This window comes from Corvus hawaiiensis, chromosome 4 (assembly GCF_020740725.1).
Source record: "Corvus hawaiiensis isolate bCorHaw1 chromosome 4, bCorHaw1.pri.cur, whole genome shotgun sequence".
Taxonomy (NCBI): Eukaryota; Metazoa; Chordata; class Aves; order Passeriformes; family Corvidae; genus Corvus; species Corvus hawaiiensis.
This window is the reverse complement of record NC_063216.1, coordinates 15431753-15449308: the sequence shown is the minus strand read 5'-3', so window position 1 is coordinate 15449308 and position 17556 is coordinate 15431753. Positions and strand designations below refer to the sequence as shown.

The 17556-nt window shown below is 41.7% G+C and overlaps 1 protein-coding gene across 3 annotated transcripts in view; it reads right to left on the bottom strand.

Moving 5' to 3' along the window:
* Nucleotides 1-17556, bottom strand: part of FAR2 (fatty acyl-CoA reductase 2) — a 123517-nt gene that overhangs the window by 87405 nt on the left and 18556 nt on the right. The window contains exon 1 of one of the 3 annotated variants that reach the window (XM_048300995.1): nucleotides 2474-2604. The exons of the other annotated variants lie outside the window; for them this stretch is intronic. The gene's annotated coding sequence lies outside the window, so the exon portion shown is untranslated. Of the gene's footprint in view, nucleotides 1-2473; nucleotides 2605-17556 lie in introns of those variants that run through there. 3 annotated transcript variants of the gene reach the window in all.

Genomic DNA, 17556 nt, shown 5'->3' with positions numbered 1-17556 from the left:
CACCATCAAATCTGTTCTTAGGCTGCCTCTCTCTTCAGTGAGGGGTGATGGGATGAATTTGGCTGGGCATTGGGAAGGGAAGCTTGCTGCACTGTGCAGAATTAAGCACTGATACTGCATTAAAGCCAGGGAGGGGCAGGAAGCATGGAAGGGTGGGGAACACAGGATACATGCTGAGGAGACACATAACAGACAGAAAATAAGGGTGGTTAACAGCATTCACCTGGAAGCTCAAGAAGGTTGAAAAGCCTGACGTTTACTGTCAGTGAAGCTGCTCTGGAGGCACCAAACTCCACCCAGAGCTAAGCTCCAGGCAGGCCTAGGAACAGTTCTGAGTCAATCAGTCCAACTAATCCAAGCCTAGACTTACAGTTCCTCTAATTCACAAGTCAGAAAGGCATCTATTTAGAAATAAAATTTGCTGGATAACCACTGGCAGAACCTGTACAAGCCTCAGACTGTCTTCACACATGCTGAGGAGCCAGGCTTTTTCTCTGTCACCAAGTATATACGTATATACTAAAAATACTGGTTTTAATCTTTGGCAGTGTTAAGAGAACATGTTTTCTTTAAGGCCAGGTTCGTTTATTGTTTTATATGGGAACAGTTAAGTAGGGAGCTCTTTGAAAAACCTGATACAATATAAATATTTAATCCTTAAGTAAATCCTTTGGACCTTGCTCCTCTGCTCTCAAGCTTAGCATCTACCAAAGGCAGCAACAGAAATTACAAAGTTCTGTGCTCATTCCTAAGAAAACAAAGGAACTCCTCCACAGGCCAGGTGTTTAGCAAGCACATTCAAAGAGAGCAATAGACATGCACATCAGCAGAGGTTAAACCCACACACAGACACCCGTGGGATGCAGAGGATGACAGCTGGAGTTAGAATTCACTGCAGGGGTTCGGGTGGCAACAGCATGTTCAAGCTAGTGAGGTACTGCCTTTACAACTACTTTCAGAGACAAAAAAAAATCAGCTTTTAAAGAAATACATCAAAGGTTGGAAAGCTTAAAAATTGACTTATTTCATAATGGTGCAATATTTATCATTTCAATTTCACTTGAGCATATATTCTCAATCTTTCATTGAACTTTTCTATTCCAAACATCACTACAAAGTAAAATACTCATTACTTCATTAAAATAATCTTCTTGCTGTATCTTGAAAGAGACAGAAATAGAATAAAATCCTATGACAGGCCTGTCACTTTTAATTATTTCATAGTAGGGTGCTTTTTGTATTTCTAATTGATTAAATTAGAACAACAGTAAAAGTAACTTTAAGAAGTTTTCCATTCTCAAAATTATTGATTTCTCTGACATGAAAGTCAGAGCCATTAAACACGGTGATCTAGTTATACACTCCAGTCAGAGGATCTTTCCAAACTTGTTTGTGCAAAGGAACGTCTGTTCCGGCAGGCGGCTTTCCCCATTTGCTCGTCTGTCTGGCTGCCCTAACAGCTACACTGCCATCCGTCACCTGCCACCAAAGCTGCAAACGACCAGGAAGTTCATGAGGGAAAATTGTTCTTATTTTACAGCTGCTCATTGGCAATTCTCAGCTGTAACTGCAAATATCAGCGATGCTTTCTTTCCCAGTCCCCTCCCGAGATTAACGGATGGTAAAATACACAAAACGCCCCAAATCCTGTCACCAATGCAGACACTGGTGAAGGACAGCTCCTTCCAACAGAACCAAGGATTCAGGCTGTATCTCCAAGCCACCTGACCATCCTATCACCATCAGAAACACCTCCTCATTTTTTCATAATAGGCTGGAAAAAAAAGGCGTGGATTTGCCTGTTTTCAATTGCAACAGTCATCTAATTGGGAAAGGAATTGAAATCTTTGTTGCCCAAGACAGCTATGTGGTATGGAAGGCATTACCTCCTTCTCTTCATCAAGAGAAGAAGGTAACACCTTCATCTCCCCCCTTGGTCCAGGGGACAGTGGCCTTCCCTCCACGCACGTCTTTGACTCTTCCTGTCAGAGGATGCACTTGTTTTGCCGAGCACCAGCTGCACTCTTCAGAAATCTGAGGTCACCAAAAATGACTGAATTGCTGCCATTCTCTGCAGTGAATCTCTGCGGTCCCTCCCAGAGCAGGGTAAGGCAAGTCCCGTGTCACTGCATGGGAGTGACCGTCATGTCCACCATTGGGCCACTGGCCAGTTTTAAAATCTTTCACACAAATACAAATTAATTCAATCTGTCCCCTTGCTGCTGGCATTCCTGCCTCTTCTGACTAGATACCTGTAACCTTCCTCCTTCTCTCCCAGCTATCAGGCTTTTTTTATCTGCTTCAGCTCAAAATGTGGTGGGGTGTGGAGCCGAAGCAGCAGGAAGCACGCAGGAGTCCTGGATGACTGCAGAGCTAAGAAGGAAAGCACAAAGCTCTCTGGCACTGAACAATGAATATTCTAAAGTATTTCTAGATTATAGGAAGAAAGGAACAAAGAGAGATAAAAACTGACCTTGCTTCTTCAACTGAATCAGCAGATTGCAGCTAGAGAGGAGGGGCATGTTTGTTTTCAAAACAATAAAAGGCAACTACCATCCTTAATAGCATTCTTCACACAATGCTCTTCTGTCACACACAAAAACCAGATCCTTTGTTTTTACTAATAAAAAAACAAAACAGCAGTGTAAGAAAACAACAGACCAAATCAAAAAAACAATCCCTTCTTCCCACAACACAACAAAAATGCTCAAAGGCAATCCCAACATTGTTAGTGCTCTAAAGACATGATACACTGACCAAAGCAGAACAGACAGAGATGTGTTTACCAAACCCTTTCACTTTTAGCATCCAAACCACCAGCCAAGGGGAGAACATCCTGAAATTACCCTGCAGCAGCAGAGGACTGCAGGGATAACCTGGTCTAACTGTGATCAAGCTGCTTCCAGCACCAGGAGCGCTAAAATCCACTCCAGACAGCACTGTTCCTCAATTAATTAACACTGCTTGTTTAAGCCATGTGCCAGCTGACACTTTGGATGTCCCTTTGAAGCTCTCAGCTCACACGGTGCCACGGCGCTGCCAGACGAGGCGCAGCACACACGTGCCCTTAGCTAACACAACCTCTTGGCCCTCTTTCTTTTAACATCTCCATCTAACAGCAATCTCCTTGAAGAAGGGAAAGGCAGCACCTCACCCAGCAAAAGTAATAGGCTTGGAGCAAACTGATCCCGCTGCTTGCCCGAAGTCAAGCGGAGCAGTGGAGTTGAATGCTGGGGCAGTCATTTTGGATCTGCGTGAAGAAGAACCCTATGTGATTTGAAAGGGAAAACACAAATGTGAATGTTTAGGGCTGCAAAAGACTTCAGAGCTGTGGGCAGTACCTTCGTATTTTGACCATTTTACATTCAGGGCAATGGGTCTTTGCAACAGGGAGACAATTCCTCTTCCTCACCAGGAAGACTCTTAATTTTTAATCAGTCAAACCGCATTTTGACTAGATGAAGCTGTTACAGGATGAAGGTTTCAAATCAGAATTCATGCCTCTGCCTTTTCCTGTGCCTACCTGTTGATTGTCAGCTTGACCTATGCACCAGCAACACCAAAGAGCAGAGTTCTGTGAGGACAGCTCAAAAACCCACTAACACACACCAAAAAAACACCCCAAAACTTGTCAGATTCTGCCAGGAACTTGCCAAGCCAATAAGAGGGGGGGAGGGGGTGGTGTGTGTTTTCTCCTCTTTGCATTGTCAGAACAGATTTTGTCAGCAATTCAGAGAAAGTTTAAATAACAATACTTCTTTTTGCTTTGTCACAACTTTATTTGAATCAATGTTCTGATGAGGAAGAGTGTGTGACTACAGGAGTAAATTCTGCCTACTAGAAGTCTTTCCACATGGGTACCATGGCAATGGGACAGCAACATAAGATTCTCCCAAGGAGAACAAATGCAGCTTGGTTAGGAGAAATGCAACCAGGAGAAAAGATCAAATCCATAGCATTAGTATTATAAGAAATTGCCAAACAATTGAGTTTTACTCAGTGCTGATACTTGAAGGGTTTTGGAAAACCTGTCATTTCCTTTTTCAAAGTTTATGATATTTTTAGATAAATCTGTTAGAATTTTGGTGATTTTCTCATAACAAAATAAAAGGTAGAAGGTTTATTTCATTTCTGGAATATATACTTAGGGGGAGTTTTCCCATCCTAAAGGCTGCATTCCAGTTGGCAGCAGTGTGAGCAGTGTTAGTGTGTTAAGCCTAAGATAATGTCTATTTACTGTATTATCAAGGGCACGGTGACAAGGGGAAGTAAAGCTTGTCATTACAGGTCAGCTCTCATCCTGAGGGCTCTCCCCAACTTGACCCACCTGGAAACAGGTATCTCAGCTATTGTGTCTGATCTGCTTTTGGCTACAGAGATTAACGAGCTTTGTACCCATTGCAAACTAATACTTCACTGAAACTGACCTAGGACCTTCCTCCTAGATTGGTTCCTTTAACAGGAACCAGTGCTCTCCTAACAACAGAGCAGGAGGAATCCCAAGCAGAAGTGAGAGGGAGATGAAGTTTTGCAAGAAAAAAGAGTGTAGGAGCAGGGAGGCATCTGTGATGCAGGAAGGCACTCTGTAATGAAACATCACTGAGGTGCAGGAAGTGAGACATATGCTCCCACTCCCAGCTGGCTGACAAACGTGTTTCCAGCCCTGAGGCTCAGGACTGTTTCAAAAGGAGCTGGCTGGCTATATAGGAAGCTCTCCTAAGGTGAGAATTTTTCCAGGACTGACCAAAGAACAGAACTGGTGCTCCTTATTACCTGCTAGGATGAGTCAGGTCTACAGGCTTGATTTAATGCAAAACCTGGGCAAATGTGTTTACTCGAGCAGCCACAGCATTGTCCTGGTGTGGAAGGAAGACAGCCCAACACATGATGCTCCCACAAGGCTTGGTATCTGCTCCTCGAGCAGAAACTGAGAAGCAAACCAGAGAAGATCTTAGAGAGTCACAATCTCACTTGCAAAACCAAGACAGAAAAGCACCTAAACTGTCACTGCAATCTCTGTAAAATGAACAAATATTCTCAAAACTATCTTAATTATATGTCATATATAATATGACATATATGTATGTCATAGGTTTAGTACTCCAGGGTGATGAGTGGATTTTCAAAAGGACAGAGAACAGTAACTCTTTTATTTCAAAATTTAAAAAGTGAAACAGCTTTGCTTTAAGTATTATCACTTCAGTTTATCACTTGGGGGAAGGTGGGTTGACAACCTGGACAGTTTAACCAGAACAGTTTTCCTCCTCAAATTCACAGACCAGTGATTTTTGCTCTCTGATTTTTCAGAGATAGCACTGAATTCTATTGGCAAATAATCCTTATCCAACAACTGCACCTTCACCAGTGTAATATGCCCAGAGATGATTTGTTTTATTTTACGTTTCAAAGTATTGTAGAAAACCAACTAATTCTTGCTTAGGAAAGGAAAAAGAGAAGGAGAACTTGTATAAGGAGTTTCTTTTTGTTCTGCCCAGCTCCCACCTGCACGCGCAGACAAAATTCAGGAGCAGAACTGCGGAAGCTGGCCCAGAATGAGGGATAGAAATGTTTTCAGCATCTGAGTTGCAATGTGCTACCTCCTCCCCCTCGCCAGATGGGTGTGAAAAACCAAAACGTGGAGTAACTGCTCGGGCTCTAGCTTCTCCCTCCCAATCCACAAAGGAATGCAGCCTCTTCATTTATCTCCAGGCTTTTCTTACCTGCCAGCGCATGTGTTGTGGTGTAACAAGGTGGAGGACACTCAATAAATGTGCTATTTTCTGCAATCTTTGCAAAATGCTATCAAGAGCAGGACTCTCCCTTTCTGTATGTCCTATGTCAATTAAACATTCCTTTAACCAATGGGAAATTTAGAAATGATACTATTGCTTCTGCTACTTTAGTTTCTTGGAATAACATGCTTATATTACATATGTGCCTTCAACTCTAGTTTAAGACCATGGAGACTCCAAGGATGCAACCATTTTAGTAATAATTTTAAAAACCCTCTTGATTTCAAAAATATTATTCTTAAGTATTATTAATACAGCCTCAGTGACATTTCCTGCTGCACATAAATAATCAGAGAAAAGAAGGACAAGATTTCCCTTCACTGGAACAAGATGAAGTGCTACAGGTACCTATCTACAGACACTCATTTTGCCTTTTACACTGCAGCCCGTGACTGCACATGCCGCAGAAGAAACTCATTTTTCATGTATCTTTCACTGACAGGGCTGTTGAAAGATGAACTATCTGCTCCCAACTGTTATATTATTCAAATTCTCTTAGCCTCCTATGAGGAAAGGCTGGGAGAATTGGGATTTTTCAGCCTGGAGAAGGGAAGGCTTTGGGGTGACCTCAGTGGAGGCTTCTGGTACCTGAAGGAGCCCACAGGAAAAGATGGAGAGAGACTCTTGACAAGGGCCTGGAGTGACAGGACAAGGGGGAATGGCTTCAAATTGACAGAGAAGAGTTTTATATTGGATATTAAGAAAAAATTCTTCCCTGTGAAGGTGGTGAGGCCCTGGAACAGGTTGTCAAGAGAAGCTGCTCTGTCCCTGGAAATGTTCAAGGCCATGTTCGTGGGGCTTGGAGAACCTGGTCTAGTGGAAGGTGCCCCTGCCCACGGCAGGGGATTGGAACAAGATGATCTTTAAGGTCCCTTCCAGCTGAAACCATTCTGGGATTCTATGATTCCATATCCAACATCTGGGAAGCATCTGCTGAGCAGAGCAGATGGCTGGCTAGAGACCCTCAGAATAATACAGTTCTCCCAATAGTTTTCCTCACTTGGCATACAGGACTCCACAACCGAGATTTGGTAACAAAAGCAGTGTTTCCCCAGGAAGCTGCAGGAAAAAGGGGCTGCTGGAAGCAGGTTCCCTGGTTGCATTGCTTCCCCATGCCATCACACCTTTGACACAAACATGGTTGAAACCTTCACATTACATGAGCAAGGGAATGATTGTGACACTGCCCTCAAAAGTCCCAGAGAGGTACAGGGAGTGCTCCAGAGCTCACCTGCAGTTCATGTAACTTGTTTGGCCTGCACCTATCTTGCAGTATTTGTTGCATCCTCCCGTGTTTCACAAGGGCCCCAAATTATGTTAGGAACTTTGCCTTATCATGGGTGTGTGCTGCTGCACCCACAGAATGTGGATAGACGGAAAGGTAATTTTTTTTTTTCCCAAGCAATCCCAAGGTGGACTGAATCCATGCATCAGCATCTTTGTAATGTAGTTTATAGTGCACTGCCCAGTGAAGACATCCTTGTCTGGCTGGTGTGCAAGGATGAGCAGTTTCTTTGTGACAGCTACATCTAGATCACTTTCTCTCTTCATGGAAAAGCAAGATAACAAACCCCTGCATCATACAAGGATTGTGGCTCCTATTCAAGAGCTGCCTTGGGGCTCTTGCCTCAAGAACAGCTGTTACCTTCACCTATTCTACCAAGCTCTATTCTACTGCAGAATTCACTTGGCAAAAGGAAGGCACTGTACCATGGAAAACATAAGCAACCAGTACAACATCAAAGATGCAGATTACCATTTTGAGGCTGATATAATGGCTGTGATGATAGCAGCTGATAAAGCCATAGAGTGGTAAGAGCATGCATAGCAACCAGTGATTCCTACAGAAGGGCTGTCAGAGACTGAAAATGCTTCATGCCTCAAACACTGATATAAAGTTTTGCTCATTATAAAGAAGCTACAACCAAAGAAGCTTCCCTGAAGACTGGGACTTTGGACTGAAAGTCAAACTGTTGGTTAGATAAAGGGAAATGCATTGTTCAGTCATCTCAGGCTGAGGGAAAGGTATGCATCCACAAAAGGCCAATGCCACCAGCTTTGATGGTCCCCGGCTGAGTTTGGGGTGGGAGGAGGTTTTGAGGGCATTGCATAACCTCTGGTGAGAGGCAGTAAACACCCATCCTCCAGTTACACAAACCAGCCCAGCTGTGGAACCCCCCAATCCCACAGGCCACGGGACTTTCACATGAGAGACAGCTGAGGGGGAGTCACAGCCCTCCAAAGTGCTCCCCAGAGGTTTTGCACCACCGGATGCAACAGATCCCCAGTCTGCTGTAGGAGACTGCCCCCCTCCCCCAGGGGGACATGCCTGGACATTTCCACCTGGCTCGAGGGTATATTAAGCCATGGGATTCTATGCTTTTTGGGGGGACCTTCACCACCAAGAAGACCAGCTGGAGAGGATCAACAGAACATCATTGGGATCCATGGAGTGGTGATATTTATATTTTCCTTCACTCTCTTTCTGTCCTCCCCACCTATTTTCTATTTCTTTATCTTCTTCTCTCTCTCTCTCTCGCTCTCTCTCGCTCTCCCTCTCATCAAATAAAGCCCTTACTATTGCCACTGGCATATGGTCTCGTTTGCACCTTAATTTGGGCAGAAGAATTTCAAAAGAACCTTAATAATCAGATCTTAACAAGGGCGGAGGATGACAAGATGAAGGGTTTATTATGAAGGCTTTGTTATTGCTGTTGCCTGACATCAGGAGGAAAAAAAGGGTGGAAGAATATATTACAGATCTCTGATACAAGAGGCATAGCCCTTCCCACTTTACAGCCCCTACAAACTTAATTTTTAATTACAGTCTTACTACTAGATTGATCAGGTTGGAAAGCAAGAAGAAAAAGAGTCAGCAGGCAGAGGTTTTTATACTAACACATATCTACTGATATTTTAAGAAAAAAAGGACAAAGAAAACAACAGGAAAAATGTAAACTAAGTGCACACAAAGTTCGTTAAACATAAATGTACTTTTTCCCAGTGAGGACCTTTAACTTGTAGCTCTTCCTTGGAAGAAAGAGGAACAACTTACAGTTCCAACTTTGGTGCTACTAATTTTATCAGTGATTTAAGAAGTTCTCCTTGGTATTCCTACAGGTTGGCATTCTGTAGGTATTTGGGCTTCAGTGCCTAACAAATAGAGATAACGGTGAATCAGGTAATTTCCTCTGTGTGATTTAAGACTGCAATTTCCTTATAGGTACATTTATAGGAGCAAAACTATCCCTCCTAGGTGTGAAAAGGTGCAATTCTCAGTCTAAGAATCCATGCAAATCTAAAAAACAAGGAGGCGACATCAGGGCTGGCAGAAAAAAACCAACCTGGTTTTTATCAGAGAAACAGTGTTTTTCATTCTGTTAATCTATTTCAGAAAGTTTATCTGCTTGGTTCAGAAAGCTACAGAAAACCCCATTTTCCAATTGACATAGCTAAATCGCAGCCATGGGCCCAGAACTCCTCATTTAAGTCTGCACCAGCATAAAGCAACAAAACAGCTCTTGACCAAAAAAGCCCAACTGTTTAAAGCAGTACCTGGAAGGAAGAAGTTTTGACAGTGAAAGTATGCATATCTGGAAGAAAATATATCCCAATTAGCTCAACACAGTATGGCAGGAACAATAATTTATGTGTGGCAGTTTTGTAATTAATTATGTGTACCTGACGCACCCAGCGTGACACAGGATCTCATGAGCTTTTATAATAAGCTACCTGGGGAAAAAAAAAAGAAGCATACCTCTAAATTTCATGCATGTATTTGTAATCTTCTTTTGCTAGTAGGAAAACATGCATAGAAATGAAGAATCTGTTCTAATATTTGCTGTTCAAAAATTTAAAAAGAGGCACAAACTAGCAATCTACAATATATCGTCCTCTGCTTATTTTAGGATATTGGAGTGGAGGGGGAAGCAAACGAAAAACTTTCTGTAGATCTTATTTATGGAAAATGTGGCATTACATAAAAAGCCAATCGCAGCAGGATTCCTGCCATTTCTCAGATACCTTGAAATGCTTATAGGAAGCCAAATTAAGAGCTATTTTTAAGAAAGATTTAGGACTTGTTAAGAACTTCTAATTAAGCTTCCCACTCTTCCATGGTATTTCTATGAAACATCTTTAAACAGCATTGAGCAAATGCCTCCAGCTGTCCCTGTCTGGCTGCTTTTTAGTTTTCATCTTTCCAGCTACTATGGAAAAGGAACTTAGTTTTTCTCTCAAGTTTAAAAAGCCCTCACTCCTTTTCCCTTCCTGCTGGTGGGCAGACAGGATAGGTGACAGAAACAGTTGAATTCTTACCATCTCCAGCAAGGGGACTTGGTAGCTGCACATACTGCACGTGAATGATAATAAAACTCCAGGTAGTAGCATCTGACCTGCAAAATCAGTGGCTTTGAAGGAAGGAGAGCCAGGAAAGGAGAAGCTGCTCAGTTTTCTCTGCTGGAAATCACTCTTTGCATAGTTTACAATAAAGATGTTCTCAGCCTGACACTATCAAATTAGCAGGTAACAAACTCTATTATATTTTCCTGACATCTTTGATTTCCTGCCACTGATCCAGGTCCCTGACTGTGGCCACACACACAAAGACTCCTATGGGAGTCTCTGAATCACTGCAGGTAGAACAGACAGAGAGAAATATATTGTAATACAGGTAATATATTGTAATTTCCACAAATATATTTTAATTTCCACAAATCAAAAAAGGTTCAGAAACACTGCTTATGCCAATTCCCTCAATTTACTGCTTGGGAAAGGAAGGGGTTTATACTGTGTACCACACCAGGTGCTCAGACTGGAAGGCCCAGAACATCAGGTCCCAAGCTGAAGATTTTATAGATGCTGGTACCTTCTGCTGTTTTCCACATCATCCTAGCTTGGGGCAATATGAAACACATAAAACAGTCAGTAAATTGAGAAGATGACAAGTCCTGGTACTAATTTGAATTTTCCATGTCTTTGCCCTTAGGTTTGATGCTGTAATTCAAGATTGCTCTCACGTTACCACTCCTACATACTCTTATCTAAACTAGCCTCACCCCTTGAAGCTTTCACGCCAGCATTTAGTAATAAATAAAAAAAGAAAATACTCTAATTTTTCTGTATTTTTAGATACACAGTTTAAAGAAAAACATAAAATCAAACAGAGTTCAAGATGAAAGAAAAACCCCCCAGAAAGCCAAACAAACAGCTACCAATAAATATAAACACAGTTAGCTTTTTAGGCTCTCTGATAGAGAAGTCACAACAACCTCGATATATTAGCACCACTGAGACACAAGATGAAGTTCCTGTGGTGTTCCTGTTGCCACATGGGGTGTACTTTTCTTTGAGCCCGTCATGCTAGGATGCTGCATACACATTAAGAACTACTGCCTTCCACCAGAAAGGTAAAATACCATGTCTGGTAGAAGCCAAGACAGTTCTTACTGCCTAATACTTGAATACAAGAAAAAAAGTAAGATATTCCTTCTCTTCTTTCCTTTTCTGTGGTGAAAATTCTTCAAAAGATGGCAAAAGAAGGCATTCATCATCATCTTTTCTTACGCTTACCAGTACTAACAAGATAACCCCTAAATAAATAAATAAAATGTTTCATGAAACACATGACATATAAAAATATGGAACAAACCCAAATGAAAAAATGTGTATACAACTTTCCTAGCTGATTAATCTTTGACTTTGCAGCAAGTATATTGCCATCCCTGAGACCTGCTAGACAGCAAAACATGTGGAAGGATAATGGGACAATTAAAGTTTTATCAGGATTTTTAAAAAGAAAGACAAAGCAGTATGTGTGAAAGAAGACAAACGTAGTAAGTCAGGCTGCACACAGAGTCATGACTGCACGGTGGTTAAGCAGTACATTTACCCCTAATTCCAAAGATCATTAATTTGAACAACTGTTCAACTGAGACAAAAACCTTTAGAGTTTAAAAAAAAAAGGTTAGTGCCATGGCAGGGATGGAAAAAAACCCCACCTTCCATCCTCTTACAGATGTTAGACAAATCAGGAAAGAGGTATTTATCTTACATGCAGGACACATACACACTGTATGGTCATAAACTCACAGAATGGTTTGGGTTGGAAGAGACCTTAAAGCTCATCTCATTCCATCCCCCTGCCATGGGCAGGGACACCTTCCACTAACCCAGGTTGCTCAGAGCCCCATCCAACCTGGCCTGAACACTGCCAGGGATGAGGCAGCCACAGCTGCTCTGGGCAACCTGTGCCAGGGCCTCCCCACCCTCACAGGGAAGAATTTCTTCCCAATATCCAGTCTAACCCTCCTCTCTGTCAGTGTGAAGCCACTGCCCCTTGTCCTGTCACTCCAGGCCCTTGTCAAGAGTCTCTCTCCATCTTTCCTGTGGGCTCCCTTCAGACACTGCAAGGCCACACTGAGGTCACCCCAAAGCCTTCTCTTCTCCACACACAACAATCCCAATTCTCTCAGCCTTTCCTCACAACAGAGCTGCTCCATCCCTCTGGTCACCTTGGTTCCACCTCTGGACTTGCACCAACAGGTCCATGTCCTCCCTGTGTTGGGGACTCCAGATTCTCTACTCAAGTTTGCAGCACTACTGTGCTGCTGTAGGTGGATAGTCAGTAATTCCTAGGAACTTCTTAAATTATTTGTAATTACTATTTTTATCAGTATTGGTATTCAAAGATGCTACTGTATATTCACAGCAAGATGTAGGAAACACCCAGCAGCTCTTGGCTGCAGTACCCTTCCAGGAAGACTAACACACTGTACCAGGAGTAAAACAACCCCCAAAATCCTTTTAAATAATTTTAAAAAGGACAACAATAACCACAAAAACTTCTTAAATGATTGTAAAACCTGTTATTTCAGCTTTTGACACTATGCCCTTCCCACAAAAAAACCACAAATATCTTAATACACAGGTCAAGGATCCTCAGGAATGACCCTCACAGCTGTCTGCTCCAGAGAACCTTGAGGGCTTGAGGTCACAGCCTCCCACGAGCTGTGGCTCCCAGGGTTTTATCCCTTTCCCTCTCCATGACAAACAGCCTACTGTCCTGGGCCAGGCACTGCCCACAGAGCAGCAGTGTTGGGATGCTGCAGATCCTTCAGAGGCAGGCAGAAATGTCCCAGAGCACAACATTTGCAAAAGTTGTTTTATTGGAATTTTTCCAACTAGATCTGATTATCAGATCTCCTTTTGCCATATATGTAAATGGATTGGCTGAGGCTGTGAAACCCAGTGCCTGGATGCCTGGCCAAGTGTCAAAACAGTTTCAAAGACACAATTTTGAATAACAGTGACAAGGTGGTTGTTTTGATTCTCTCTGGCACTTACAGGGAGCAGGTCTTGGTCAGATGAAATGCAGGACAAAAAAATTATCTGATGTTCATAAATTCAGAAACAGTTCAGAGTTAAAAATCAGAAAGACAGCATGACAAACCAAGTTAATATATTCTCAAGCAAGCCTGAAAATTTACTTTCCCAAGGAATTTTTCCTTCTTCACAGCTCCACTCAGAATTAGCAAAATACAAATTCCTAACTTTTCCATCTCTATTCAGAGCCTGACTTGTGAAATGAATTTTTAACAGTAGCTTTAAAAAACTTCTGAGTTGTCTGAAAGGAAGCCTGTTAGAGAGAGGACTATGTTCCATAATGTTATTAGGTTTTAGCTGTTCTCATGAATCAAAGAAATGATACAGGAGTGCTCAGCTCAAAAGCCAGTTAGGAATCATGGAGATGGTACTGCCCTTTCCAATTTTCAAATGCACATTTATCAGGTCTTGTGGGCCTATTACAGTCTAGTGAAGGTTTACTTCTAAAAGATACAGACATACAGCTTAGTGGAAGTGGCAGCTTCAGTCTCTGTTTTCTTATCTTCTCAAAAACAGCTTTGAGAGTTAAGCACATGGATTTTGCAGAGGGCTGCGCTCTCATCCCCCATTTTTATCAGCTGTTCGGCTTTGAATAGCAGCTCAGTATTCGCCGTGTTGGCAGTACTGCCCTCCAGGAGCTGCATCCCCAGCCAAACCTCAAAAGAAAGAATCACTTCTTGGCATAGGCAGCTCCCCACAAGCTGCTCTGCTTCCTGCCAACCACTTTGGGTTGAGGCTCAGCTTCCAGCACCCAGCCACAGAAGACGCTGCTGACAGGAGCGCAACTGATGCTCTCGACCCGCCCAGCTCCTCTCATCTCAGAGCAGTATCCAGAAATAGCTGCAAAGATCTGCAGTGGCTTAGGAGAAGAGCCACTTGTGCTCTGGTAGGATTTTTAGGGCACAACTGGAAGGCATCTTCTCACAGTGAGAACTTCGGCCTCAGAGGGAAATGCTCAGTGGAAACTGGTTTCTTTTAACACCATTCCACAATGTGGTCGGTGGCACCCAAAGTTTAGCAGCCCCACAAGCATGGAGCAAAAATTCCTCTTGGTTGTCAAGTATTTGTCTGACTCAGATCACACTGAAGCATGTTCAGCATGACTGGGATAAAAGAGATTTTACTTTAATATACTGCTTAGCAAGGGGAAAAAAACCCCTATAAACAACCAAAAAGCCAACCACATCCAAAATTAGATTTAATTGCAAATTAGCAAGGACAAGTGAGCAGCACTTAGTATAGCCACAACTCGAGAGGAGATTCAATGGTTCACCGAAGACTCCCCAAGATACCTAATTTTGTAATTAATGACACTGTTTTCTGTACTTTAGGGTGCAATGTGTATCACCCCTCCTGGAGTGAAACGTAGGTTTTGTTTTGTGGTTTTATTTAAGCACACTGTTGACCACAATTACAGGAAAAGAAATTATGCATTTATACATCATCTAAATTAATGGTTTTTTGAGAAGTCTTCCAAATCTGCCAACTACCAAATCAAGTCCTGTAAGTAATTCAAGCATGCCATACCCTACATAACAAAGAACATGCCACTTCTTAAGAGTAAAACCAAACCTAACCAGAAAAATATCATCAGGTTAACTCTGTTTCCACTGGAAGATCCCTGCAGAAGCAAAGGGGTGAGCAGCAGCAAGCTTCTCTCAGGCAGGCTGGTGAAGGCCTTGGGGCATGAAGTGCAAGGATTTTTCCAAGTGCATCATGAAGTCGTAAGCTCAGCACTATTAAAAGCTCTTATGAGTAGAAGATGAGGAAATAAGGCCATTTATATGGGAATAAAGCCCTTGGTGGTCCATGTTCTGAGTAGTACTGAATTCCCACAGCTGCTGCACCAGAATTGTAGCATCCCTAAGTCAGCTTGGCTTTACCTTCTTTCTCCTAGGAGTGCATGTCCTTTAATTATTTCTGGGCAGACCACAATAATCTATAAGACAGGTGATGTTACCTACACCTGCTGTAAATGCTCCTTAACTGTCAGGATGGCTTTTCACTTCAAGTACTATTTTCTGAACTAATTTCTTTTAAAAGAAACAATGAATCTGAATTTCTTACATCTAGAATTCATGCTAGAGCATAATTTTTTAAGCTTTCTATGAGCATAAAGAGTTTAAAAAAACATTACATAAATGAATCTGTTGTTAGGAAACCTCTTCAAAACAATTACAGAGAAATTTCGTAACACTCATTTTTGGAACATACTCTGTTTGCTTGACTACATTTCTTAAATTACAAATGGGCTTAATTTTATTGGCCTCATTCGAAAAATCATTGTTAAGAGTTTCATAATGAATGAGCTCGTAAGAGAATTACAAGGACATAATGCATGCCATAACATAGTAAAGAATAAGACAGGCTGACCTCATTAAATCCATGAATTTGGAAAGTGTTCGGGTTCAGGACAGCATGTGAAGTGTTTCTTTCAACTGGAAACAGCTTATAATGTTCTAAAAGGTTACCACTTCAAAGAGGTTTAGGACTATATGTACCTGTTTGGATAACAGGACTTCAGCTGAATTCAAATCACAGAAAAAATATCCAAAAGCCCAAGATGCTGAAAAATATTAATAAATAGAACACAACACTGTCTTTAACTCCTATGAGAATCACACCTTAAGTGAACTTCAGATCTTTTCACTTCACTATCAGATACAGACTTTAAGTACCTGCACAAGTCTGCATGAAAAGACAGACACTCACTGGGTTGTTGTTGTTGTTGTGCATGCCATGTTTCCTTTCCCTTCCTCCTGAAGAACACCCATCTGCTTTCACTTAGAGGAAATTTGTCAGACAGCAAAATTAAGATGTTCCAAAATATTTCATTTCACTTGGGCTGTGGCAAATAGTCAAAAGAAAGATTACAGCACTACACGCCTGTCCAAATTTGCAACTAAAAACCATTACCCTCCACGATGCTTTTAATGAAAATTCAAATGCAAGTGAATTGTTTTGTAAATCAAAATGCTACCTATTAGACGTGGAAGTCCTGGGAACAGAGACAATAAACATTCCCTACTCAAGAGAACAAAAACCAACCAAACAAACCCCTTAGGAGATGCTTATGTATAGGACTGCTAGATCTTAACTTAAGTTCACGATGACTGTGTTGAAACACAATTCCAGGAGCTGTAACATTAATTAAGGTTAAATCACCAGCAGTTAAATGGTGTTTATTAGATAATAAAACTGCACAGTGCCCACAAACCCACACATAAAGCCACATAAAGTTAATCTCGTTTGAAATGCTAACTACCCAGACAAAATTTGCTGAACTCTTTGGACATATACTACTAAAATCTGAAGTTTACAGATGATTGCCACATGAGGCTGAGGGAAAACTTGTTGTATTTCCCTTTCTATCTTCAGCAACATCAAAAGACAAACTCAAAATGAAAACTGAGGAAAACAAGGGGTTGTAAGATGACTGATAAATTAAAATTCTTGCTCATGCATGAGCCAGTCCTCATCCCTTTCTACTTCTAACATACAAGCACCCAAAGTCTAGGGAGCAACTGGACTGCATATCACCAAAAATTTGGTATTCTGGTAAAAGCTTTGAGCTGACACCATCGATGCAAAGCACACTGTGCCCAAAGGAAACAAGGTGCTTAAATGTCCCTAAACCAAACAAACCAGAAAGATCAAAAGGAGAACTACACAGAGTTCAACTAAACCTTGTCATGATCTTTTTGGGTGAGCTGTGTTTATATTTCGCATCAAGAAGAATGGAGAAGATTAAAACAGCTACATTTTCTGGCAAGTTTTGTACCCATAGCACAACAATTTTTGCCATAAATAAACCCCTATGTGATTTCAGTGGCTTATGCCTTCAACTAAGTAAAAGAAAGAAACACTGCCCTGCCTGTAAGCAAAATGAATTGACAGCTTATGGAAAAAAGTTGAATATGGAAGAACCAGTAGACATCATTCAACACATCATATATTGGTTTTAACTGTGGCTAAAATCTGTTACAGACTATGCCCATATTACAGTATTCCCATCCTTAGCAATACCAGAACAATACTTGCAGTAATATTTTTGTTGAACAGCCGGCTTCTGGACTCTCTGATTACATGTGAATTCTGCTCTTCTAGCCTCAATTACTGCAGAGAGAAGACTAAAGCTCATGAATTCAAATAGATTTGCTCATTTGTCTGATTGTTTTCTCACTCAGTGCTTTCTCATGGTTTTTGAGGACATGATTTATGTTTCCTAAGTAGGCAAGCTTGGCAAAACTAGTGCCATTTGAGGATAACAGAATCTAAGGAGAATCATCCCTGAAGCTAAATCAAAATGTCTATGAGTCAAGCACAGAGGAAGGGTTCCAAGGTTACGCACAGCCAACTCATCTGCTCAGTTTATAGGCTT